Raw genomic sequence first — 25,783 nt, 5'->3', positions numbered from 1 at the left:
TACTTTCAAATGGCATCAAAGGATAGCGATCAGTGTTCCTGATTTAACAATTAGACAGGACAATGTCAATGGTTTAGCAAACAGACAGGACAATGTCAATGGTTTAGCAAATAGACAGTGCTAATTGGTTACATATCCTGGGCAATGCTCCCACAGAACAGTTTTTTCTCTTAGATTTTGCCTCCGTATCTGACATCCGGAGCCCCTTAGTCTGGGAAGGTAGCTCTGGCCCTTTGATTTGCAAATTTATGTGCTGGCTGCGTGACTGTTTGGGGACAGTCTACAGTAAATTACATTATACATGTATTTTATGTTTATTTCTCTCACAAATATAGGTGTATGTTATTTCATTCACAATTATACGTGTATTTTATTTCATTCACAATTATACGTGTATTTTACTTCATTCCCAATTACACACGTATTTTATTCTTCCACAGTCCCTCTTTGTTATTCTTTTCTTTTAGATTAACACTAGTGAGGAATAATATCTTCATCATCATACGGGGGTTCATAACCATGAGGAAAAGTCTGGTCCCTGGCGGGGTAAACTTTCTCTCCCCACCAGTGGGCTTCGCTGGGGCCAGTGCGCATCATTTGGGGAATGATTGGGGCATCCCCTAATCCAGTAGAGACACTATTAATAACCTGGGAGCAGCAAATCCGTAAACACGCACAGCACCCTATGATACATGCTACGACTATCCCAATTAAAAATTATAGCAACCAACTTCCCCAACCGGAAAACCAACCTAGTATTGTAGACCACTGAGAATCTTTTTTATAAAAAATACTCGAACATTCCACAGCCTTCTTTATTTCTTGTACCTTGTCCATGACATGCTGTCCCAACTCAGTGATATTTTCAGAGACATCGGGTACATAAGTGCAGCACTCTGAGCCTATCATAGCACAAGTGCCAACTTTTTCAGCTAGGAGGAAGTCAAGGGCCATCCTGTTTTGTAATACGGTTAGGCGTAATGCTATCATTTCAGTGGTGCTGGCTGAGATCTGCTTCTGTGTTTTAATCAGAGCATCAGCCGTTGAATTAGTGACTTTTTCAAGCGCAGCTGCCAGGTTGATAATTTCACGTGAATTACGAGCCGAGCCATAAGGGGGCAAAGCAATCATCCAGAATCATTCAGATTCCGAGATGCCACAGCGTTGTAGTCGCTGGTGTGGGTGCATATCTGATTTACCTATATGGCGAAGATAGGGATTTAAGTATGCTAGGTAGCAACAGCACCTCCAGGTGGGAGTGGTTTCGTTGATTTTTCGAATTTCCTACAGGCACATTAGACAAAAGGGGTAGTTGAGGCATCACAGGGAACCGGGGGTAAGCTTTATCTCCACAAACCCAGTATGTAGCATTAAGAGGGTCTACTGGATGTTCAGTGCCGGCGGGCTTTCGTACAGAAAAGTCAAAGATGTATAACACTGTAGTATGACAGGAGCTTCGTCCCAGATCATAAGCGCTGAGCGTAAGGTTGGAACATCAACAGGTGGCATTTACCGGCTCTAGTGGGGCTCTAATTCTAATCCCATGTTCTGTATAGTCCCCCCATTGGCAGGTGGAGAGCACGCAACCAACCCCTAAACATATTGTGCTGCGGTGATACAATATCAAAAGTTCGAACGTCAGCACACTCAGTGTCATTTAGAGGAACAGCACGCCAATTACCTGTCTCTCCCCCATGTTGGAGAGTCTGGGCGCATATCCAACAGGCGCCCTGTCCTACCACTCTTGCATAGGTGCGGCATAGAGACAAAAAGGTGTTGGGGTGAGAATCCTTTGGGTACACCCCACAAAATATAGCAAAAAGACAGAATATAGCAAAAAGCAGTATCCGATACATAATGCAAATTAGTTCACTGATAACGACGATTGTAGGACTGCCGGGCAATATTTTATTACAACGAGTGGCATGGACCCAGTCTTCCTTCCCTTTAATCTTCAGGGCCGTTCGAGTTGTTAGCAACACAAGGTAGGACCATTTCAACCCTCTCATGCAATTCAGCTGCTGTTTTGCAGAGAGGAAAATGAGTACAAATCCAACATTTAGTCCGATTAACTTGCGAGGCTATGGCCTGCATTCGTTGAACCACAGAATTTGTAGTCGATGCCCCCGCAAGGACCACGCAGGACAGGATCCAAATCAGAGTCAGCATTCTGACGGCTCAGTTAAAGTTCTTGCACAAGCAATTCCGTCCACGGTCAGCGACTGCTTGATGTGCGATGCGTGGATCCACAAGTGCGTCCTTCAACCTTTTCGGCCATTTGGGTGGTGAGCAGGACTTGGAAAGGCCCTTCAAATCGAGGTTCCAAACAGTTCTTTCTCCTGAAGGTCTTGACTCGGTCTAGGTCCCCGGGCTGGTATTGATGGCAATCTTCAATTGTGGGCTTTTTCTGAGCTTCTACTACCTATATATGCAAGCTCTTGAGACAGTTAGGATGAGAGCCATAGTCATGAGCACCAAGGGTAGAGCTTCAGGCCCTCTCAAACTGGTTTCTTCACATAATTAAGCTTGTTTTTTTTTCAGAATACCATTTTGTCTTTCCACCGCCCCAGTAGACTGGGGGTGGTATGTGCAGGAAAGGTGATGGTTGCTTTGTAAGGCTTTCAACAGTTCCTTTATCACTTTAGCAGTAAAATGGACAACAATTTTACAACAACAGCATCATTTTGTCGGGTGTTGTAGGCCTCCACCCATCGCGAGAACAAACATATTAGAACTAAAACATAATTATATTCCATACATTTAGGCATTTGTATAAAGTCTATTAGTAGGTGTACAAATGGGCCCCATGGTTGGGGTCCCATACCAGCAGTCACTGTGGGCGTCTTGCCTGGGTTACATCATTGACAAAGTTATGACAGGTATTACTAATACAATGCCTATTAGCATATGACTATTCACTATACATCCAACATTCATTCTACATACACGTGTTACATCCCTGAGCTCGCAACCGGTCAAGTCTTTATTCCTGTGTCGTGAGAAATTCAATAAATGTTCATTAGTTACCCATAAAGGGACTACCCCTTCTTTAGTCTGTCTTAAAATTTTCCCGGGCTTGTTCCAGTGCCCAAGATCCATAGTTGTTGCAAACATCATTTCTGCTCGCTTCGTCTGAAATATTTTTCTCTATTTCCATTAATTTATTGATAGTCCACGCATGACATTCAAGCACGGAAGCCAGGCTTTGGATTAATCAATGATATCCCTATATTGAATATTGTACTGGCATCATTTATCAGGCTGCGCTTAACGCGGTTCCCTCCCAAGCCTGATCGCATCTCGCCACTGAACTGACCTGATTCAGTCATTAACTTGCGTGTCAGAGCCGTATAGAGTGCTTGGGTATGGGTTGAGTACCATTGGTTCAGGACGACACCGGAAACATTCAAGACTACGGGTACCAGCTCATGGTGTACGTTATCATACAAAATTTCTGATTAACCAATACCAAACCATTCGTCGGTCCTGGATGCATATTCGGACAAGATGGATCAGTCGGTGTGGTTTCAGGGGCTTCAATTATCTCTTGTCAGACTGGGAAAGTAGAGTTGGGAGTTGGTTGGGTAGTGGCTCATTTGGGCGGACCTCCCATGCTCGATCCGAAGCAAACCTTACTACAACTTGAAAGCAGTTGTTCTCCTACTGTTACATGTATCATTCCCCATTGTGTGTCGCATTCGGCACTGTCCATGCTGTACAAAAGTTCCTCCTGTGGTGCGGGATGAGCAGTGATGATCCCCGACCTTGTTCCCAGTACTGATAGGCCCACGACCAGGATCGTAGATCTGTGGAGACATTAACATCGGCTCCCGTTCTCTGGGTTACCGCTTGGTCAATTGTCATGTATACTGATAGGCCCACGACCAGGATCGTAGATCTGTGGAGACATTAACATCGGCTCCCGTTCTCTGGGTTACCGCTTGGTCAATTGTCATGTATCTTTAACTGTGTGTAATGCCTCCATTTACTTCCCGGTCTCATACCTACAAGTGCGCATGTATCAAGTATCATAATTACCTGGTATGCTCCATTGTTGCTCTTTGGATTTGCCTGTTTCCTTATCCTTAATCATCTGTCAGTCTCTAACTTCCTCTCTCAATTTATGTAATTGCCTACTTAATTCCCTTTCATTGCCCTGTATTTTTCCTTTCTGTGGCCCTACACCTGCTACTATAATACCTTCAGGTAATTGCATGGCCCTCACCTGTTATCATTTCAAATGGGTTGAACCTGTCTGTCCTGCTTGGGGTAGCCCACAGTGCATTAGAATATTGGGCTGTTCCCTGTCTCTTGATTGATGTTTTTTTTTAAAGTTCGGTTCATCCTTTCCACCATCCCTGGACTCTGGGAGTGGTAAGGAATATGGAATTTTTTGTTTAATCTCCATAAGATTGCACACATCTTTAATGACTCTCCCTGTGAAATTAGTTCCCTCATCTGAATCCATCTGGGTAGGCACCCCCACTCCTTCTACTTTACTCACTCCTGCTGCTGACACATGTCAGACCTCAATTCCTTAAACAACTCTACAGTGCACCTTCTTATCCTATCTTTCAATGGCTCAGTATCTTCACTTCCAGTGATACTTCTGTCTGGGAACCGCTTAACTCTGCCTGTCCTCAAGCTGTCAATCACATGGTTTTCATTTTTGTAGCTCACAGGCACATTAATATAATCAGTAATACATCTATTTAATTTTTTTCCAGTTTTCCTGTTACCTGTATCCATCTTGTGGTAAATTGTTGTTAAGTGTTATTTCTCCTTGCATTTCAATTCCTGAACTACAGATTCTGCATAGTTTTACCTCTAAGTTTTCTTTCCTGACCATGATCATCCTAAGGTTCTCTTGAGTTCAGTTTCTCTATTGTCTTGATTGTTTAAAATGGTTCGTTACTCTTTAGGCCATATTAACTATTCCATTTCGACGGGGATCTCTGTCTGTAGATCTTTGCTTTTCCCCCCTTTGCAGTTCCAATGCCTCAGTTGATGGCCAGATTATCAAATTCATTTCCCTTAAAAAAGTTTGTAAATTATGTCCTCTTTCCCTGACTCGTTCTCCTACTTTCCTCAGACCAGTTTACACTTGCAACAGCTACCATCTTACCTTGTTCAGGTTGTCTGTAGAGAATATACAATCCAATAAAGTATTTTCATAACAGTTTTAAAACAGAAATCAGGTATTGACATGTTTTGCTTCCTTTTCTTCTTCTCAAAGAGTTTATTGTCTTTAAAGTAACCCACTAAATTGTGTCTGACCCTTTTCTTTTAGAATTATCCCAGATTGATTAACTCGGCCAAAAATTGGATTTCTGCATAACTTTGCCAAGGTCTTGAGCTTAGCTTCATATTTTGGGAACAGGCTTACAAACACAAAAGCTTACAGCATTAGTGCCAATTATTGTCAGACCTTTTAAAATGAAAATTCCCTTTTGAGAACTTTATCAAGAACCAAACCTCAAATTTTTAAACTTTGTAAAAACTGTAATCTGCACTTTCAAAATTAAAACAATCTCATTTTCATGTGTAATGATTTGTATCCAAGTTATAATTTCCGTATGTTTATCAACACATTATTTATCTTAGATAGCATCCTAGTGGTTCAAAAGTAACCTCTTAAATAACACTTCACTTTACATCGCAAGATTGTCGCCAATTCAAATTCCAGTGCTTTTGGAAAGCAGATTTCCTTTAATATTTAAATCCTATCTTCATAAGAAACCCTTTATTATCCATTGCAACCGTCTAGACCTTGTGTTTATGTCATTTCGTTTTTCTAGAATCCTTCTGAATTTCAAGTATTTTTTTTTTCTCAGAATTTTAGAATACTAACTCGTATGTATTAATCCCAATCAGCTTGGAAGCTGATGATGAGGGTTATTCCCTTCTAGACTGCCAGGGGGGTGGTGCAAAGGTTTGTTCATCTCAAACAAAGGCAAACCCTGTTTTATCGTTACACTACTTTCAAATTACGATTTTTGCCAGCATTCTCAACTCAAACCTTATACTCAAAACTTTGGAATATTTGAATAAACTTTTCCTTTAATCTAACATGGGGCTTTCGACTCGAAAGTGCTCAACTACTCGCTCAAAAGACAATTCAGGGAAAAAAACAGATTAAAGCTCACATACAAATGCTTCATTGCACACAAACAAACACATAGATAAAGGTTTCGATACTCCTGTAATATTGAACTTAACTCTAAACGAATCTTCGAGTAGCAGTGAGGGAATAAAGGGATATTGAAGGTCCACATATAGGGACCTTCAAACTGACGAAAGCTCACATTTTTTCTGCTGCTGCTGGCAAATTGCTCATTAACCCCCTAGGGGTAGCCTCTGTCTCTCGCTCTCTCTCTCTCTTCAGCACAAACAGCTCTTGTAACTTAGTACAATTCATTTTTTTTTTAAGTTACAGAAAATTCAGTAGCGGACTATCTACCTCCCTTAAAATATTTTTAAGCGCTCAATTCTCTCCCAATTAAAAGTACCCGCTGGTGGGAAGCTCTCTCCTTTACTTTGAGTCCATTTAACCCAATCAAAACACATTGGACAATTTCAGGACCGTAATGGTCACAAAGGAAAACACAGAAATTACTTACTTTTCACCTCCAGGGGACTCGAACCCCTGGGTATACTACTACTACTTTTTTTTCCGTTTTCTTACCCATCTTCAAAGTTCCTGAATTAAACTCCAGTTTCGCCGGTTTCGGTTTGTTCATAGTACTTTGCGAAGCGGGGGGAGTGGCAGAGCCCGCTCTGCTGTTGCAATTTCCCATTTTATCTGGAAAGGAAACATAATTAAACAGCGCAGCGCGTTTTGCCTACCTATGCGCTCACTGGTGTTTAAGAATTCCTCAACATTTCGTCCAATTCCTAGGTCTTTCAAATTTTTCGGTCGGTAGCTACCCTTTTTCAAGCACTCCCCCTTACAGCTAGGATGCTTTCCCGTCCCCCTTTCACCTGTCCAACTTAAGAGGCCACCTCTCCAACTTAAGAGGTAGCTGGGACGCTATTTAACTGAATTCCCCCTTTCAGCTAGGATGCAGTTCGTATTCTCACTAATTTAGGAGAGTCTCTCCCTTTCTCCCCGAGTGTTCTTTTTCAAAGATCCGACGGTCCAGGTTTTCAATTACCTCTCCAACTTACGAGGCCACTGGACTTCAGTCGGATGCCACCTTTGTCGCCATCTGTCGCGGAAAAACGGAGTTAACACTCAGAACCTGGAGGTTTGTCTAGGAAGTCTTCATTAAAGTCGTGATATCACGGAGAGCCTAGTAGCATACAACGGAGCAAACCCGTCTCTGACTAGCACCTCTTTACACACATAGATATAGCAAAAGGTTCGTGACAGAAACTTGAGCAATAACAATACTTTCAAATGGCATCAAAGGATAGCGATCAGTGTTCCTGATTTAACAATTAGACAGGACAATGTCAATGGTTTAGCAAACAGACAGGACAAGTCAATGGTTTAGCAAACAGGCAGGACAATGTCAATGGTTTAGCAAATAGACAGTGCTAATTGGTTACATATCCTGGGCAATGCACACACACAATCTCTTAGATTTTGCCACCGTATCTGACATCCGGAGTCCCTTAGTCTGGGAAGGTAGCTCTGCCCCTTTGATTTGCAAATTTATGTGCTGGCTGCGTAACTGTTTGGGGACAGCCTACAGTAAATTACATTATACATGTATTTTAAGTTTATTTCTCTCACAAATATAGGTGTATTTTATTTCCTTTAGAATTGTAAGTGTATTTTGTTTCATTTAGAATTGTACATGTATTTTATTTCATTCACAATTATACGTGTGTTTTATTTCATTCAGAATTATACGTGTATTTTATTTCATTCCCAATTACACACGCATTTTATTCCTCCAAATGTAGTCTGCCGTGACTGTTCCAGCTTTGGACTTGAAAACAAATCTTTGTTTTTTCCGGTTCCAAATTTGTCCTCTATTTAGTGGATTCATCTTTGAGGCCTCCCTTTTCCTCCCTCGACTTCTTATTTCCATTTCAGCGGTAGCCTGCACACAGTGCTTGCCAAATGGCTGGCATTCTGCACAGCAACCTTTCTCTGAATTCCCCCAATCTTGCTTCCTGTAATTTATCTGTTGAATTTTCCCAGATCTTCTGCGTTCATCACGTCTGCATTGATTGGTTCACGTTCCAAGCAGTACGTTAGCACTTCCTTCCTTCCTGCTCAGCCAGTAGCTCCGCTTCTTTGTGTTTCACAGTGATCTCGATAATGACCGTCCAATATCGCAAGCTGATCTGCATCAGCCTTCCCATTTAAACTGACTTTCCTCAGCAAACTAAACTTCACTTACTTCATTGGTTTTGCAATTTGAACCTACTAGAGCAGCAAATGCACTTTCTAAGATGAAATCAAAGACTGTGGTTGCTGGAACTTCAAAGAAAACAAAATTACCTGGAAAAACTCAGCAGGTCTGACAGCATCTGCGGAGAGGAACACAGTTAACGTTTCCAGTCTGTATGGCTCTTCAACAGAACCAAGGAAAAATAGAAATGTGGTTAAATATCAGCTGGTTAAGGGGGCTGTAATAGGTTCAGCTGGATAGAGGGACAGTGATAGGTGGAGATGGCCAAAATATGCCATAGACAAAAGGGCAAAGAGGAGATGTAGGTGGTGATATTATCTGAGGAATGTGCTATTAGGTGACATTAAGGGTAGAAAGCAGGACGAACAAGGTACGGATTGCCCTAGTGGTGGTTGGCTGGGGGAAAAGATCGAAATAAGCTAAATGGTAGAGATAAAACAATGGATGAAAATACATATAAAAATATTGGAAATAGGTGTTAAAAAATCTATACACATTAATGGAAAAAAAGGGGATCGGAAAGGGAATTGAGATGGAGGAGAGTGTTCATGATCAAAAATTGTTGAACTCAATATTCTGTTTGGAATGCTACACAATGCCTAGTCGGAAGATGAGGCGCTGTTCCTCCAGCTTGCGTTGAGCTTCACTGCAACAATGCTGCAGGACAAGGACGGACATGTGGGCATGAGGGCAGGATCGAGTGTTGAAATCGCAAGCGAAGTGGAGGCCTGGGTGATGCTTGCACTCAAACTGAAGGTGTTCCGCAAAGCGGTCACACAGTCTTTGTTTGGTCTCTCCAATGCAGAGGAAACGGCATTGGGAGCAGTGAATGCATTAGACTAAATTGAGGGAAGTGCCAGTGAAATGCTACTTCGCTTGAAATAAGTGTTTGGGCCCTTGGACGGTGAGGAGAGGGGAATTAAAGGGGCAACTTCTGTGGTTGCATGGGAAGGTGCCGTCGGAGGGGATTCAGGTGCAGGGGGTGATGGAGGACTGAACAAGGAATTCCCAGATGTAAGGAGCACATTCTGCCTGTCCGCAAGCTTGACCCAGGCTTCCCTGTCGCTTGCCATTTCAACACCCTACCCTGCTTTCATGCCCACATGACAGCCTTTGGTCTGCTGCAGTGTCCCACTGAAGCTCAACAGAAAACTGGAGGAAAAGCACCTCATCTTCCAGTTAGGCAGTTTAAAGCCTTCCTGACTAAATATTGAGTTTAACAACTTTCGATCATGAAATCTCTTCTCTATCCCCTGCCCTTTTGGATCCGCCCTTTTGTACGGATAATTTATAGAGATTTTTCTTTTCCCACCTATTTCCATGATTTTTTAAATGTATTTCAATCCATTGTTTTATCTCTACCTTTTAGCCTATTTGGACTCCTTCCTCCACCACACCACGACTAGGTCTATCTGTACCCTGCTCGTCCTGCTTTCTACACTTAATGTCACATATTAGCACATTCCTTAAATAATATCACCACCTGCAACACCTCTTTGTCCTCAGAATTTCCTGTTTGTGTGTAGAGTGCACATCGACTTATAACATTGATGAAAATTATTAGAACTTTGGGAGTTGATTGGTGATGGTAGTTCCGATCAAAGGCAGATGTGACGGCTGCAAAAATCGCTTATCCATGGATTGTACTGCAATGGAAATGGAAGACCTTCTGAAAGGTTTTGGGCTGAATGGCAGTGGGCAACATGCTGAGCTCTCCTGGACGGAATTGAAGGTGATAGGGGGAATGGAATGCCGGATGTGGCATGGAATTGGAGAGCGACTTGGTCACTAATGGAGATGCAGACGGACTGGATAATCTTGTGAACGATGGAGGTGCAGATGGACCAGATGCATGATGAAAAATGGTGATGCAGAGGGACTGGATATCCTGGTGTGGAATGAAGATATAGACGGGCTGATGGTCTTGCTGGGGCATGGTTTTATTGAAAGGAAATTATATCCTGGAGAGGGTTATAAGTGCAGAGGGAACGCACCTACTTCCGAGGAAAGGAGGTGTGGAGTTACGGGAGATGTAGAAGTATTGGGTGTCCTGTCGAGGGATGCAGGTGCGGACGGGTTGGATTTCATCTTCGGCAATGAGCATTAGAGTGACTGGATTTTGTGCTGTGGAATGGTGGCGTCGAGAAACTGGATGACCCCGTGAGTTGTAGGGAATTAGAGGGACTGGATGTCGTAGTGATAGATGTAAATGTAGAGGGATTTCCTGTGCTGGCAAAGACAGTACATGCACAGGGACTGCGTGTTCACATGGTAGATAACAGGTAGACGGAATGTGTGTTGTTGTGAGGCATGAATTTGCAGGGGGTACTGGATGTCCTCCTGATGAGTGAGCAGAAGGGTGATGGGTCTACCCGTGCAGGATGGATTTGGAGGAGGATTAGATGTCCTGCCGAGCGAGGGATGAGTTACTATTTGTATGTTTTTGTGGTATGCGTAAATCATTGACAAGTCCAGCATGTGTTGTTGATTCCTAATTGCCCTTGAGTTGGTAGCAGAAATTATTCTTGACCCTCTGTAGACCACCAGCTGATAGCACACATATAGTGGTGAAAGTAAGGGAAATTCGTGACCTTGGCCCATCAGCATGAAAGGAACGGTGATAGATGGGTGCTGGTTGTCCTGGTTGTTGTAACGAATTAAAACTCCATTGCGAAAATGAATTGATGAATGCCAAGATATTGGAAATGGCAAAATATTGTGCGATGTCTGAAGAGGATTGTAAATGACCGTTGAAATATCAGTGCTTGGAAGAAATAGGAATGCCATCTCTAACAGTTTCAACATTCAAAATATTTTTTTTTGCATGATCTGATTTCAAGAGAATGGTCACCATTCCCAGCACATTCCTAATGTCCCTGTCCCATATGGTGGGTGTCACCGTCATGTGAGGCGTCGGTCCAATTGGTGTAGGTATATTCACAGTGTTGCTGGAGGGATTTACAAGATGATGGCCGGGCGGTAGTACAATAACGCCAATGAATTCCAATTGCGAATGGTGTGTGTCTTGGAAGGGAATCTGCCGGTAGCATTTACTCCTTTGGCTCTTCTGCCCATTTTCTTCAATGTGGGAGGGGCCGTGGGTGTGGAAGTTGTTGCCGATGGAATCTTGGGCAGATTTCGCAGTGCATCTTCGTAATACTGCACACTGCTATCACTGCCAATGAAGGATGGTGGGATTTATTAAGATGGTGGATGGAGCGGCAATCAAGCGACCTGCTTTGTTCTGGATGGTGTTGAGCTTCTTGTTTGTTGTAGGAATTTGGAAGGAGGCAGCAGAAGTTCTGCAAGGATCTTGCGTGATTAGGTTTGAGGGCTCTTGGTGAATAACTCCAGATCACATGTTGTCAGTTAGTGACTGGCGAGGGATGGCTTGATGTCATCTGTTGCCATATCGCTGTCCGTGGAGACAGGGTGAAATGCAAAACTCTGTATGCTTAGGCTACACCAGCTCGATGCTTGGCACCAAACATCAAAATAGACCCTTTTATCCACCAGCCTTAATGAAAAAACGAGGAGTTTGGGGCCTGAGTGTACACGACACAGCAAGCTTACAGAGACAGAACACCCAGTGCCTTTGGCGAGGGTTTACTTCATCACCCTTATCTTTGATTCTGTCACAACAGGAAACATGAGCCCTGCCTCTCTCCCAGTCGATACTATGTCACTTTTTGAATATTGCTCCACTTAGTTGTATTGTTATATATTGTAATGGTGGTCCTCAGCCGGTGGATATCTCTGTTTCAATTGTGAACCGTATGAAAAAATAGTCACAGATGCTGGGTGATACTGCATGGTGAGGTGTTTCTCCACTGTAAGTCACCGTTGTGCACCGACGATGGGTAAGTGAATATTTAGCTTGGAGAACGAAAGTATGGAAGATGCATTGTATTCTATTTGTTTTCCTGTCTCCATCCGCACTCAATATCTCCAGTGTTAAATGTGGTGCTGGAAAGCAATCGTGTTTTATTTAACAGCAATGATTATGCATCTGTTTCTGTTCCTGCCGTATGTGGCGGTGTACAAAGAACAATTGCACTAAATGGTGTAAAACAGGTTCTCCATTCACTGAACTGCTTTTATCCTTCTTTTATGGCTGCTTAAAAAAGTGGTTTCGAAATGAAGCTTCAATTAACTTTCAATGTATTTTCAATTGTCTTAATGGGTTGTACGGAGTGTGGTAGAGTTTTATAATAGACATGGCAATGCCCGAACTAATTCATTTTTTTCATTCCTAATTTAACTATATTCAGACTTTTCAGACAAAATATAGATAAATAGGCGCATATAGATTTCTCCACATTATGTTACGTGCAATTGCTTCAAAACATGTTTATATCAGAAAGTAAAGCACATTCGACATGACTCTATATTTGGAAAAGTTAAGAGTGTCATTAGGTTTTAAAAAAGTGGGTCACACGCCTGGGGTCGTCTCACCCTGGTTTGCCTATGTCTTTCACCTCAAAGGTGAGTACAAAATATTGCTTCAGACAGGGTGTTGTAAAAGTTTCCTCGATCATCTAATCAAAAAGGATGTATTTGTTAAACTGATCAGTGTGTTTCCAATACAAACTTTTTCTTTAATGTTGTTGCTGTTGTTTCTAAAGAAAACACATATAACGTTCCCTTCGATACTTTCAGCATCATTAAACATGTTAATAATTCCATATAATCATATAGAAGTAACCAGGAAGGTCTGCATATACCCCCCCTCCCCCCCACCCCAACCATTGGAACAGGGAATAATCATTTAAGTTAGCAGATAAATGTATATGTTGTAAAGTTTGAGCTTGGCATTCACTGCTAACTGCCGAGAGAATGCAAACTGAATGTGAATTTGTATGTTTCAGAGGGGACATTGTCATTCTTATCTGGAGTGGATGGGACCGATAACGCAAGGTCAAAATATGACTGTTGTACACAAGGGATAAACGTATTTCAGAATTATAATGGGCTGAGAGCAGGTACAATTCCCGTGTGTGTGTTCATGTGTCTGTGTGCATGTGTGTCTGTGTGTGAGCGCGGTCATGTCTTAGTGTGCATGCATGTGTGCAAATTTGTGTGCATGCGTCTGTGTGACTGAGTGTATTTGAATTTCTGTGCATGTTTGCGTAAGTGTGTGCTTGGTTGATAGAAGCATGGGGAAGATAGACTGTGTTTTTATATGTCAGTAAAAAATAATTGTTGATTATTTTTTTATGGGCTGTGTTGTACTGCTGGGAGACAACAGATCACGTTCTGCAAAATCCTATGTTTCAGATTCAGGACTGGAGATATTCCCGTTTTGTGTAAAAAGTGAGACAATTCACACTGAAGAGCATTATTATTTGTTTATTAATGTCTGAAGGCAACTACCGCCGAGTCAGTCAACCCTACATCATCATGAAAATGAAGGGAGGTTTCATAAAAAGGGCGCACATGCAACACTTGCTTGGCAGTAACCTTCTTAGTAATGAGCAGTTTGGGTTCCGGTGGTTCACTTAGCTTCTTAACTCAATAAGGCTTTGGATCAATCATGGACAACAGAGCTGAAATCCTGAGCTGGTGTGACAGTGGCTGCCTTTGATATCAATACAATATGTGATCAATCGTGAGATCAAGAGACCGAGCAAAACTTGTGTCATCTGCAATCAATAGAAAACACTCGCAGCAGGTTGTTGTTAAAACTAAAACATAGGAAGATGGTGGCGGTTGTCGGGGGTCATGCACTTCATTCCTAGCGCATCACTGCAGAAGTTCATTTGGGTAGTGCCCTCGGCGCAGGCATCTTCCGTTGCTTCATCAATGGACTTCCATTGAATGGAAGGTCGCAAGTGAGGATGTTCACTCATGATTGCACAATTTCTTGCGCCATTCACAACTCCTCAGATACTCAAACAGTCCATGTCTCAATGCAGGATGTCCTAGACAATACCCACTCTTGGCCTGACTTGCGGCAATTAGCATTCGCACTGCCAAAGTGAATGGAAAATACCATCAACCCATAAGAGACAATCTAACGAAGACCCCAATACATTCAATGGAATAACCATCTCTGACTCCCCCACGATCAACATCTTGAGGCCACCATTGGCCAGAATCTCAACTCAGCTCGCCATGTAAAGATTGTGGCTATAAAAGCAAGTGAAAGGTTAGGAACCCTGGGGTAAGCAACTCACCCCATCACTACGCAAAATCTGTCCATCATGGACAAGGCACAAGTCAGGGGTATGATTGAATGCTCTCCATTTGAGTTGGCAAGTGCACATCCAGCAAGGCACAAGAAGCTTGAAAACCTAGAGGGCTGCTTGATTTGCACCCACTATACAAATATTCACTGAATGCACCATCGACGAACAGTAGCAATTTTGAATACCATCTACGTGGTGCACTGCAGTATCTCACCAAGTCCGCTTAGACCGCACATTCTGAAGCAGCACAACCACCAATCTAGAAGGACAACGTTATCGAGTAAATGGGATCAACACCGCCTGGAATTTCCCTCAAAGCCACTCGCCTTTCAGGCTTGGAAACGTATCGCCCTTCCTACGTTGCTGCTGGATCAACATTCTGGATATCTCTGCCAATCAGTACTGTGTGAACTTTTACACCAAATGGTCTGCAGCGCTTCAAAAAGTGAGTTCATGACCACATTCTCAGGAACAATTGGGGACAGGCAACAAGTGTTGGCGAAGCCAGCGACGGACATACCCCAAAATGAATCAAATAATATTGTCTAACCACAACAGGAGCATATGCAATACATTCCTTTCTGCCAGCGCCATTATGAGTGAACCTTAAAGTAGATACAGTGCATTTATCATGTGGGCGGGTGATTGAAGGAATTATCAGAAGTAATAATCTGCTCGGAGCTCAATGGCAGGAGGAGGAGCAGTTGTGGTTCTCCCAGGAGGAGGATGATAAAACAATTTAGGGATTTATTTACTGCAGCCCTGGAAGCGATACAGCTAAACACTTAACTTATCATAAATCTATGGTTTGCAGCCACCCACCAAACCCAAATTTGTGGGAACCAAGTCGAGACTGCGGATGGAGCGCAAAAAGATCCGAACAACCTGTCTTCTGGACCGTTCAAGAAGCGGGTGTCCCGTTTGTGACAGAATCTGCAGATCACCGATTAGACTATCAACCATTTCAGAAACGATCTAAGTAGAGAGGAAGAAAGTCACCAAAATTCGCGAGCGACAGGCTGATAAGGTCAATAAAGCACTAGTTAATCCAGATTGCACAGAGCACTGCTGGCACTTTCTGGAGTGAAGACATCATCATGACCACGGCACAGCAGCAAGTGGCCGCACTGAGAATGAGTGCCTATATTCTCAGCATCGTCGTAATCGCCCAGAGCTGGGAGGAACAATGAATTTTCATTGAAGTCAATTGCTAAGATTGAATAGTTAGAATGATATTGATATGTATCAATCTACGAAACGTTAGAGGGCAAGAAACTGATCCTATTGCGGGTACAGGGGAAGGGAGCTTACGGGTTCGAAAATTATTGGAACAATTTACGTCACAGTATTTTAAATTCTGATTTGAAGTCACGTGTCCCACTGAATGAATGACACCAACAGCATGCACTCACTCATCATATTTCAATGCCTAACGGGGATTTTGCTGAATCTAATGAACTGATGTCAATTTCACCCATTGATATAACTTGGTGAAATCGAATTAAATTGTATCAGCTTGAAACAATTCGAGGAGATGTTGTAATTAAAATCATTCGGTGATTCCTGCCATCATTGGCTGTGCAATTTAATCTTGTATAGGGCTTTATTCATGCTACATCTTCTGTTATTAATAGCACTGAGTGTGAATATTTAAAACCAGATAGTAAGAAATAAAGTTTTTTTTTTCCCAAACTTAATACTGGAGCAGCTCCCTTCAGGATTTTCCGATCCAGTATCTTTCTCAATCAAACTGTCTCTTGTGTAATGTTCGATGTGATTGTGGGAGTCAATGGAAGCAGAAACTATGGAGAAAAATGTTGGTACTTTGAGCAATTGATCCAGTCATTTTAGTATCATCGCTGTGCTGAAGGATTCAGCCTATCGGAGTAGAGATCACAATAATTAATGATTCATGGAGCCATGCCCGGGAATATGTTACCTTACTCAGTAAGGTAACACGTAATCCGCCACATGGACTGGAGTGTTTCAAGGGGAAGCTGCAGTATCAGCTTTTCAGTGCAGCCAAGGATGGAAAATAAATATTCCTGATGTTCTCGCGAAGGCAGTATAATAGAAAATGGGGCAAAGGGCGTAGGTGCCTGATCCACAATTATTTCCCTTCCCACCAATCCGACTGTCCTTCATTTTCAGAGGCGTTAAATCAGCCCCAATTGACTGTGCAGAAAGGAATCCATTGGCAATTAACCCAAAGAGGGGTCAAAAGATAATTTGATTTTTTTTTCTTTAATGCTTTTTTGGATTAATTTCACTCCTAAACACGGTTACCATCTAAGTAAATTGAGTTGAGCCCTAACCCCTGCAAATATTTATCTTTAACAATATGCTGACCGGGAACTCAAACAGTACTCAAAATTTCCTCTAACCAATGTTCTTTAGAGGTTCGCCATATCCATTTTACTGTTTAAGTCCATCTATCCAGAATTACCATGTTGCCCATTGTTTCGCTTTTGACAGCCTTGTCATTCTACATCGATTTTAAATTACCTTGTGATTATTTGATTTCCCTGAACTCCTGCGTCCCTCACGTTCACTCAATCATTTCGTTTCAGTGTTACAGTTGGCAAGAGATAGAGATAGGGCGTGTGTGTTTCAGTGAAACCCAACGGCCAGAAAAGGAGCCTGATGGAGGGAAGTCGGGGAGATTAATGTTTTTTTGATTTTTTTCCCCCTCGAGTTAAACAGCAAAACGTTAGTAAATAAAAACACAGCACCGAAGGTGACAGTGAGTGCAGAAAGCCAGTGAACAAATTTTAAGGATTTTTTGCTAAGTTGACGGATCAATACATTTCCTTGTCAGTGTGTGTGTGTGTGTGTGTGTGTGTGCTTGTGTGTTTGTTAGAGAGAGAAATAGAAGGAGGGAGAGAGGAGAGAGAGAGATGTTGGTTGTGTTTCTGTCTGTCGAAGTGTGTTTGTGTCTGTGTGTTTGTGCTAGAGAGAAAGAGAGAGAGAGAGAGAGACAGAGGTAGAGGGTGTCTGTTACTGTCAGTCTGTGTATGCATTGAGAGAGACAGAGAGGGAGGGGGTGTGTGTTTCTGTGTGTCTGTCTAAGCATTGAGAGACAGAGAGAGAGAGAGAGAGTGATAGTGGGTTTGTGTTTCTCTGGGCCTGTGTGTGTGTGCTTGAGAGAGAAAGAGAAAGCAGAGAGAGAGAGAGGAAGAGAGATAGAGAGATAGATTGGGGGTGTGTGTTTCAGTGTCCTTGTGTATGAATTGAGAGGGAGAGAGAGGGAGAGATAGGGGGTGTTTGTTTCTATGTGTCCGTTTACGCATTTAGAGTAAGCGAGAAAGAGATAGGCGGTTTGTGTTTCTGTGTATCTGTGTGTCTGTCTGTGTGTGCGTGTTAGAGGGAGAGAGAGAGAGAGAGAGAGATAAGTCTTGTGTGTTTCTGTGTCTGTGTGTGTGTGCGTGTGTTTGTTTGTTAGAGACAGAGAGAGAGAGAAAGACAGAGAGACAGTGGGTGTGTGTTTACTCTGTGTCTGTGTCTGTGTGTGTGTGATAGAGAGAGCGAGATAGATAGAGATAGGGCGTGTGTGTTTCTCTGTCTCTGTATTTGTGTGTTAGAGAGAGAGAGAGATTGATTTTAGTGATTATTGTACAACGACGGCCAAGTCCCTTTCTTTCTCAAAATTCGCCAAATTATCAACATTTTAAGTTAACTCAGACATTCTGTTTTCCCTATCAAAGTAGATACATTGACAATTAAACAACACGTTATACTGCACCTGCCGTACTTTTGCCCATTCACTCAACTTATCTGAATTGCGTTGACATCTTTAACATCCTCCTCATCGCTTACATTCCAATCAAGTTTCGTGTCGGCTGCAAACAGGGAAATATTATATTTGGGTCACTCATTCAAATAATTGGAAATTATTGTGAGTTTTTGGGTCCCTAGCACTGAACCCAGCGGTACACCTCTAGTCATCGCTCGCCAGTTGGTAAAATACATGTTTATTTCAATTCTTGGTTTCCGGCCTGCATTCAAATTCCTCATCCATTCCAATCTACAACCCCGCCACTCCCAATTTCTTCAATTTTAACTCACAGATCTCTTATAAAGGACTGTCAAGAAAGCAAAAAACTGTAATATGTCATTTTTGTTAATACACCTGTAATTCTTTCTGTGTACTGGGATTCAGGCAGTTGGGGATGGAAATATGATCATTGGAATAAGAGCTTGAGTGACTGCCGAGTCGAAAACCAAAGTAAAAACTGGTTTTGATACTTTTGTGAGCCAAGGGTAGCTTCAATCAGAATTTCGCATAAAACAATAAACAAAGTAATATTGAATTACGCTGTTATACTTCAAAGGGGAATGTATGCAGGTTGTAAAAAGGATTTCAGAAAATAAGGTAAATATAAAATAAGGTTTCGCTAAGAAAAAACGTAAGAGCTAAAGAACATAAATATTCTACTCAAGTATCGGAGGAAAACCCAACTAAAAAAAATGATTGATAGAAAGGAGAGATCAAATGGAAGGACGGCATTTAAGGAAGTACTGAAGCTTATGTGAGAGGGTAATTGGTCAGAACTCCCAGAAACAGGGGGTAACTGGTCAGATCTCTGAGGAGACTGGGGGCGGCTGGTCAGATCTCCCAGAAGACAGAGAGTAGATGGTCAATTCTCCAAGATAACAGGGGGTAGCTTGTCAGATCTGAAGGAGACTGTGTGCAAAAGGCGAGACTGGAATAATAAGTTGCTTTCAGCGTCGGATAGCACGCCAAGAGAAAATGCACTGTGTGCTAAAATTATTGAAATACTTTAAATTGTAAAATCCTTAAATTGTATAAGGATAGTTGCTGAACAAAAAGTGGGCCGATTAGCTTTGAGGGAAGTAGAGTTAAGATCTTGTGGAGCTGTTATAAAGTATTGTTTAGAATGCTATGGCATTTTAAGTTGAAGTACATTTGTGGTCTTTTCACATACTTTTAATAAGTTTGTAGTTTACAGTAAAGTTATCACAAGTAGTTTGACATCTGTTTCTAGTTTCCCTCTAGGATTGGCAGCTCGGCATTACCATCAGCCGTGCGAGAACAGTGATTTGTAAAGAGCTTTCTGAACATCCAGATAAAACATATCAACTGGTTCTCCCTTACCGATTCTGCTGGTAACGTGCTCAAAGTATTGCAGTAGGTTTGTCAGACACTATTTCCCTTTCATAAATCCACGTTGAGTTCGTCTAATCCTGTTGATATTTTCTAAATGCCTTGTTGTCAGATCCTTTAGCATAGATTCCAGTTTTTTTGCTATTTTTTCCCTGCTACTGATGTTAGCATAACTGGTCTGTTATTTCTTGATTTCTCCCTTTAAAACATATATTTGTGTTAAATTTTCCATTCTCTAATCTGCTCCCATCTCATCTTCCAGATAGTGTCATTGCATCTTCTAATTCAGCCCGAAGAGGCAACTGAAACATCGATTACCATCAATCCAATAGACATCATTCTCAGTGTCACCCATATCCTGTGAATAAGGAGAGAAAAAACAGGACTGAGTCCAATGAGTTTGTTATTCAATAAATGACACCAGGTGAGGTGTATGATTAGATGGAAAATCATTCACCACTCAACACTTTGTCAACACAACTTGCCTCACCAGACACTTGTGTTTGCTGTTCTGCTTTCACTTGTACCAGAAAACAAGCAACAATTAATCTCTGATTCAAAAAGTGCTCAATGTCCATGTTACAAAAGGGACAACCGGCTCAATTGATTATTTTGTCACAGAATCGGAGAATCATACGCCCTGAATGGAACCAATTTGGTCCGTTGTGTTTGTGCTGTCATAGAAAGAACAATAATATATGTTCGCCTTGCCTGCTCTGTGTCCATAACTCTGCAAATTCACAAAGTCAATAATTACCAAGTTCCAGTTTGAAAGTTAAGATTGAATCAGTTTCTGCCATATCATTAGGCAGTGTATTTGTGAACCTCAAAACCCTGCATTAAAAAAGGCTATATTTATTTCCCTTTGGGTTCCTTCAATAATTGCTGTGAATTTGGTAACTATTGTGACGAATTATTTCGAATAGCGTGCTTTAATATCGAGCCTCACTGTTCCCCGAGCCAAGTCAAGTGCGATTGGTTTGACCAAACCACCAGATTGCCCGATTTCTAAGTAAATGTTTAATTTAAGCGAACTAAGTACGACCACCAGCTTTGTAACCTTGATTAGTAAAGAACAATTTATTGTCAACATTGCCTTTAACTTGTGTAAAAATAAAGATGAAATAACTGCTAAATTATAACACTATAAATTAAACTCTATCCCATTCTTTAATCCCTACACACACACATGATACATAACAACGTCAAAACATGGATTTTACGTGTGGGTTAAAGCAGTTCACTAGCACCAATAAATGCTACAGGATTCAAACAGTAGATTTTGATCAATGTTTTCGAATGTCCTCTCAGTTCTTTGTTGATGACACGAGCTGCCTTTCAACACTTTCAGTCTTTAGTTCACTTTCTGAGAACTTGCTTTTCAATGTTTCGAACCTTCGATTCCTTCTTTGCTGTTTTACAGAACCTTCCTCATACCGATAGAAGGTTATAGAGATATGTGGAAAATAGATTTTAAAGGTTTTTCTTTAGAGATCAGGAATATTCTGCTGCAAAGCTACCACATACACCCCAGACAGCAGATCAGGATCCAATCAAGTGCTTTGGTCTTGCACCTCCCTTGGTTCTGCATGACTTTCTGGGACCATCCTGTCCATCACGGCGCACAATGTTCCAGTACTGCACCATTGTATATATCTCCTTTTTTTTCCAGCACTCGTATCTTTCCAACTGCAGTCATTGCTGTTTTAAATCCACAGGCCAACAGAAATAGGTAAAAGTAAAGAGTGTGTCCCCTTTTCAAATGGCGAAAGATTATCCTCACTCCCTCTAAACCCCACGTTAATTTGCAGACCTCTATTCTATTCCCCTTTACCTTGACTGTCCTAAGGAGCTAAATGCCCACTTCCCTAGTCTCCCCACTGCAAACGAAATCCTTCATCACTGACACATTTTCAGTAAATCTCCTCTGCACTGACTCCAAGAAGGAGAAGGGAGGCAGGCAAATGGGAATGCCACCACCTGAAAGTTTCCGTCCATGAAATTCATCATCGTGACTTGGAAAAATTCTGCCGTTCCTTCGTTGTCGTTGCGTCAAAATCCTGGAACTCCCTTTCTCACAACACTATGCGTGCACCCACAGCACATGGACTGCTGAGGGTCAAGAAGGCAGCTTAGTGCCAACTTCTCAAGGGCAATTAGATATTGGAAATAATTTCTGTCCTAGCCAGCGAAAGCCTTACCTCATGAATGAACAAAATAATTGCATATATTTTCTAAGATGTAGAGACCAGATTTAGACACAATTCCTCAGCTGATGACCAGCAATGGTGTCTGGAACTTTAACGCAACTAGTTGGTTTTGTATGGTCTGCCCTTATTTATAAACTTAAACATCCTTTGTGTATTTTAGCAATCTTAAAACCTTGTCCTTCCAGCTATAAAAAAAGTTTGTATTTGTAACCGCCCTATTCCTGCAACTCTTATAAAATTGTTCCAATTAACTATGTATTTTTCCTTCACATTCTCCTCCAAAATGTATCCCTCACATGTCCCTGATTTAAATTTCCATTCCTTGTGCCTCTCCAGTTCACCAACCTGTGTATAACCTCCTGATCTTTACTACTCTCCTTCTCAGTGTTCAAATTTCCGAACTCCTGTTACCTTCATATAGGAACATATGGCATAGGATGCTAGTGAACCGCTAGAGAATCTCACACTTAAAATCCATGTTTTATGGTTGTTATGTGTCATGTGTGTGTGTGTGTGTGTAGGGATTAAAGAAGGTGATAGAGTTTAATTTATAGTGTTATAAATTAGCAATTATTTTATCTTAATTTTTCCACAAGTTAAAGGCTATGTTGCCAATAAATTGTTATTTACTATTCAAGCTTACAAACCTGCTGTTCGAACTTAGTTTATTGAAATTAAACAGTTAGTTAGAGATCGGGCAATCTGGTGGATTGGTCAAACTATTCGCACTTGATTTGGCTCGGGGAACAGTGTGCTCGATATTAAAGAACACAATTCGCAATAAGTCGTGACAACAGTTACCAGATTCACAGCAATTATTGAAGGAACCCAAAGGGAAATAAATCGTCCTTCGAGTCTGCTCCACTGCATACGAAGATAATGGGTGGTATGTTTGTGTTTTGAATTCTCAATTCCCATTTACCCCCGATAACCTTTGATTCCCTTGCCTATCTAGAATCTAACTACCTCTTTCTTAACGTTCTTCAGTGACCCCGCCTACATCAGTGTCTGTGACAGAGAGTTCAAAAGTCGCAAAACACTCTGAGAGAAAAAAAAAACAGCTCTTCATCTGTGTCCTAAATGGCATACTCCTAATTTTAAAACTGAGCCCTACTACTTTAAATTATGTTCTTTATTTGAATTCCTATTTTAATTTCTGTGCATCAAAAAGAACAGTAGTCCTAATTTCGAAACGTGGAGACTATCACTGTCTCCTCCTCTCCAGTCTGAATACAAATCGGTCACCACATTTCTCTCAATCCAATGTTTTATCCACTGCCATATCCACCCTGACACTGTCCCCTTAATCCAGGGGGACATTTTCTATAACAACTCCATTAAATAACAATTGAACATACACTTTTTGAAACTCCAAATCTATAACTTCAACAGCACTCTACTCAGCAACGCTCTCCATTATATCATCAAAGGATTCCATCACCTCTATCTGATATGATTTGCTATTAACATATCTGTGCTGCTGGTCATAAATAAACACAAGGATCTTCCAATTTAATAATTAGTTCACCAGATTATAAATTTAATAAGTTTCTCCAGTGTTTCACTGACACTTTTCTGAGAGCTTTTCAGCACTCACGTTGATCCAACTCTTCTTTTGGAAACCGGGTGGAAAACATACAAACCGAAAATCCTATGGCACCATCACCATATCCAAGGAGGATTGAAAGATTATGATCTAAACCGCAGATTTTTCCACTATCCCTTTCCTCAGTGACCCTCATACATTCGCAACAAGCGGGATAAACATTTTACTTGATTGTAAAATAAAAATTGTTGGATTGAAAGGGGTTAACTTATCCTGTTTGTCCAATGACTGTAATTAACGTCAGCCTCCATGGATGATTTTGTGTCACTGGTGGATTCCCCTCTTCTCATAAAAAGGGACTGCTTTGAATGTGTTTTCCCATTGTGTCAGCGGGAGCATCACCTCCGACACTAAACGGGAAGAGAGCGGAAGAGGAGAGATCATATTCTGAGAAAAATCGATTGCAAACTTCCGACAATGGACCAGAATCTGAGAAGAGCAGATTGGAATGTTATACCAATGGACAGGAGTTTATCATTGGGTTTCCATGCGCTTTTACAAGATGGTGTACCTTTACCATGGCGGATCAACTACGCGCTTCTGGTTATTCAAGCAGCTTACTATCCAATCTTGGCAATTGTTGGTGTCCCTGGTAAGTTTCCTGATCCAGTTGTGTGTTCTTTTAAACATGTTTGCCTGTATTACTGCACGTAATTCAAATGTTTTAAATGCTAAAACCATTCTCTTCAGTTCCAGTCAATAACTTATTTTACGTTCAGCCGTCTCCACTCCACTCTCTATCGGATATATGAGGTTGTTCACAGCCCCCGTGCTCCAAATGACCCGGAGCTGATTTTAGACTCCATATTCTCTCCATGCCCAGTCCTGCACAATGCCATCAGCTAATCCATCATTATTTCTGCCTCAGCCCAGATGCTGCACTAACACTCACCTTTGCCTTTATCAAATCCAGACTCGAACACTAAAAATGTATCAGCGTCACACAATTCGTGGTACAAACATTCAGAAACTTCAGCTCATCCAAAGCTCCGCTGACCCTCTTCTAACACACAACAAAACTCGTTCCATCATCATCCCTGTGCTCACTGAACTACATTAGTTCCTGCTCTGGCAGATTATCCGTTTTAATATTCTGAATCTTGTCTTTCAATCACGACATTGTCGGCTGGTACAATTATTATTATTCTCCAGTCGGCCTTCCATGACGCTGCAAGCTATCCCTCTATCCCTATTTACTCGATTCGGTGACTGGAAAGTTATTGGAGGTGCTGTGGATGGCAGTATGGAAGTTGTGTTGTGAGCTGCTGCATACATTCAGGGCGGACACATGATCTGGTGACCGAAATCTCCGGCAATTATGGGGACGGTAGTTACAGTGCACTAGGTCTGTAACATAACCAACAAGTTGAGCAGAGGCTGCACAGAGGGGAGGACCAGTAGAGAGGAAGGAGAAGGGGGCAAGCCATAACCACAACTGGTTTTCCAAGAACGTTTTTTGAACCTACACCTGAACAGGGTGCAGAGTGTGAGGCGACTCTGATTTAACAAGGATGTGGTCAGAGAGCTATGTCATCTCCTTCCACAGGAACTGTAGCCTCACACCAGTTTAAAGACCGTGCTGTCAGAGGCCGTTAATGTCAGAGTTACATTGAACTTCTATGGATCCTGAGTTTTCCGTATAGGAGCGGGTGACATATCCATAATCGCATAGTATGCTGCCCATCGATGCATCCTCTTAAATTACGGAGGCCGTCTGTGCCGTTTGAGGTGAACACATGGTTTTCTCCCTCAGCAGGGAGAATCAGCGTGATGGTGTACGTGGCTCAGCTGGGCACACATGTCAATTGGGGGTGGTACAGCAACTTAAGGAACTCTCAGTCCACGATTTTTAAAAAATAATCATTTCACGGGTTTGGACGTCACTGGGCTAGTTGCTCTTGAGATAGTGGTGGCGAGCTTCGTGATGCAAAGTTGGTTTGTGACCATGTTCAGTAAATCGCATTGCTAAATGTCGATTATTTTGGCAGGAGCCACGATGCCTTCATTCTGAAGCCGCCAACCATTTCCTCTATCTTCTGACCTCCAAGGAGAAATAAGGGGTGGCCTCTGAGAAAATAAGGCTGACCCCTCTATGCATGGATAAAACCACCCACTCATTCACCACACACATTCGCCCATCAAACAAGTGAAAAGTAACACATATACACAGAGAGCAACGTGGCCCCAAGTAATATCGTGGAGCAGACCATCGGTAAGTTAAACAGCGCTTCTGATTCCTGCACAACCCTGAGTTTACACTCGAGTACACGATGGCGCAGGTTTTCAAG

This window comes from Cetorhinus maximus, chromosome 36, assembly GCF_964194155.1.
Source record: "Cetorhinus maximus chromosome 36, sCetMax3.hap1.1, whole genome shotgun sequence".
Taxonomy (NCBI): domain Eukaryota; kingdom Metazoa; phylum Chordata; class Chondrichthyes; order Lamniformes; family Cetorhinidae; genus Cetorhinus; species Cetorhinus maximus.
Note: the sequence above shows the minus strand (reverse complement) of the source record.